This window comes from Homarus americanus, unplaced genomic scaffold (genome assembly GCF_018991925.1).
Source record: "Homarus americanus isolate GMGI-L3 unplaced genomic scaffold, GMGI_Hamer_2.0 scaffold59667, whole genome shotgun sequence".
In the NCBI taxonomy this organism is placed as follows: domain Eukaryota; kingdom Metazoa; phylum Arthropoda; class Malacostraca; order Decapoda; family Nephropidae; genus Homarus; species Homarus americanus.
Genome location: NW_024730387.1, coordinates 11725 through 14592, shown reverse-complemented (window position 1 = coordinate 14592; position 2868 = coordinate 11725). Strand labels below are relative to the sequence as shown.

Genomic DNA, 2868 nt, shown 5'->3' with positions numbered 1-2868 from the left:
CAGATGGTATACTCAAAACCAATATTTGACATCGAACTCCGTAAGTTAACGCAAGTAACTTACACCAGCTCCCGAGGTTGTGTAACACTCTCAACCCGGATGTAGTAGTGACTAATTCCCGATTGTATAGAAAATAATAATAATATATGTTGTAATAATGCTTGTTAGACTTGTTTTATCATAGAATAAAGAAGAAAATGTTTTGTACATCAACATACTGAAATATAATATTTCACTTTGTCTTTTTGGTAACTTTTTTGTTGCCATAATAAGCGGCTTGAGTGTTTGTATTTGTCTCAGTTTGGAAGAGACGCATCTTTTGTCTTCTTACACATTATAAAGTATTTCTTACCAAAATAGAAGGTTTGTATTGTTCACACTTAGGGTAAAAATATGTTTTATGACTGAGTAAACTTGCAGATAGAACTTATTAATGTTGTATAGCCGTAAATATCCCTCAGTAATGAAAGCCAAATATGAGGTCAAGTGAACATTCCTGCCAAGACTTCGCCATGTTTTTCTAATATTCAACCAATAGCCTTAGCATATTTTCTTATGTATATGGCTTATGATAACATGAAAGGCTATAAATTTCCATAGGCTAGCCAAAATTAAATGATATTAGGTGTAAAATATGTATTGCAATTAACTTGATTAATAGGTGCCTATATAACTGCTTTTTCAGTCTTAGGCAAATAAATGTTAAAACATGGGGCCTACTTAATTTAGTTAGAACGTGAGGATTATTTAAATAAGAAATTAAACTAATAGGGTATAGGTAAGATAGATATATAGGTTTGGTTATGTTATGTTATGGTATGTTAGGTTAGAGAATGTGTACATGGTTTTTAGGTGAGCGTCAGGCTGTCAGTGAGACACTTTGTCTAGCAGCTACCTTAGGCCTAGTTCCAGACTTTCCTTGAACATTATCATAGGTAGAGTATTAATTTAAGAAAATTTACGGCTAATCCGATATATTTTCAGGTTTTAAATTGTTGTTTTTTGTATGAACTTGAAGGCAATTCAGACCAAATGTTCCCAACATTGAAAGGAAAACACCAGGGTCTAGGCTAAATGAGTAATTTAAGAGAAGTGATTTGTCATTTAGGTTAGGCAAGGCTATGCTATCAATAACCAATTTATTTGAATTTGCCCAGAATAAGGCTATCTTAGTATAGCTTATGTGTCTTGTCACAGGCCAACATTATGCAAGGGATTATTTACCTAAATTCTAGTGGGGTAAAACACCAAATACTGTGAGATCTCTGTTAGCCAGAGCAATTGGTGAAGAGCACTACCGTGAATGAATGAGTGTTTTCCCGTTAACGAGACAGTTATCACAAATCAAGAAAATATCCCTCATCCCCAGAATGTTTATGGTAATGGAAAAATTTTCTCGGTAGTTCCTGCAATTGCTCATTACATCATCTCTCGAACCCAGAAATATATCCCCCATCTCTGGAATTTTCTCGGTTATCTGGGAAACTTTCCTCATAGTTTTCAGGAAAATGTGCCTCTCTGAAAGTCATTTACCTAAGCCGTAAGTTTCCTGCAAAATCATGCTTTGGGAATTAATTTTAGATAAAATGTCAATTACGGCTTTCAGAAAGTTCCAGGTTTCAAGGATTCCGGCTAACGGAGAAGGCTGCTGTTCCTACCAGAAATCAGTTTCAAATGCGAGTATGTGACAGACTTTGAGGCAAGAGGATGTCTTTTAAATGCTTTTAACACCCTTATTTACTTTAATAATGAATAATTTCTTTCAATTTTAAATGAATACAGAGATTTTAACACGCTGTGCATTTTTCAGTATTTTACCCCTAAGAGCCAGGCAAAACCTTAAGGCCGTAATTTTTATTTTTCACAGGCATAACCCTTCTATTCTAGGCCTAATGATAAAACTTTGAATAAGTTAGTATCAACATAAAAACAATACTGTAACAAACTTCTAAACCATTGCAGAATTTTTTGTCCTGCAGATTGATCCTGTAACACTTGGACCTCATTTTCCAGTTACCCTGCAATGGAACTTGTTGTAGCTTATCTGCATGATCGAGCTTTACGACGTGAACGAAGGTATCGGGACCCTTTGGATCCCATAAATGTAAGCGATGAAAATCTAATTAGATATTATAGGTTTCCTCGATGTGAAATTCTAAGACTGTGTGAAGAGTTAGATCCATTTTTAAGGCGTAGAACAAGAGGATCTCATGCTGATTCCATACACACGCAAGTGTTAGTTGCCTTAAGATTTTACGCCAGTGGAACCTTTCAACATGTACTTGGTGATACAGTTGGTCTTACCCAAGCTAGTGTCAGTAGAATTATTAGAGATGTCACTTCAATACGATCCTTCCAAATGTGGCAAAATTGTAAATGCATGTTTCCTTCTTCACAATTATTGTGTAATGAGAAGGGTACCACTTCCCCACGACATGGTCGACGATGATGGAGAGATTGACAATCCAGCTGAAGCTGTAGCAGGGACAGGCCAAGCAGTCCGAGCCAATATAGTCCGTAATTGGTTTACTTGATGAATTAAAATCAAATATCAATTCACCAATACATTTTTCCTCTATGTTTAAATAGTATTTTTTAGTGCAGTATACAGAGGTAATGCGAATAAAGCGTACATTGATTTAACTTTTATTTTCAATATACTGTACATAATAAAATAAACAGGACAGGACAGAGGTTCGTACACAAAGAAGGAAATACATCACATTCACCAGCAGCATATATAGGTCAGTGGATCACATACATTGGAGTCATATTCTAATTGAAGACTAATCTGTGTGGGCTAGCAAATTTGGGATAAACAGCAAGAATGTCCTCAAGCACACCTGATTCAATGAAGTAATTACATAG

At 35.4% G+C, this 2868-nt stretch overlaps 1 long non-coding RNA gene across 1 annotated transcript; it reads left to right on the top strand.

Annotated features, from left to right (window-relative positions):
• The first annotated feature begins 1344 nt into the window (after positions 1–1344).
• Positions 1345–2643, top strand: LOC121866962. The gene is made up of 2 exons (XR_006089053.1): positions 1345–1680; positions 1980–2643. It is a non-coding gene; the product is annotated as an uncharacterized LOC121866962 (long non-coding RNA).
• The last annotated feature ends 225 nt before the right edge of the window (positions 2644–2868 follow it).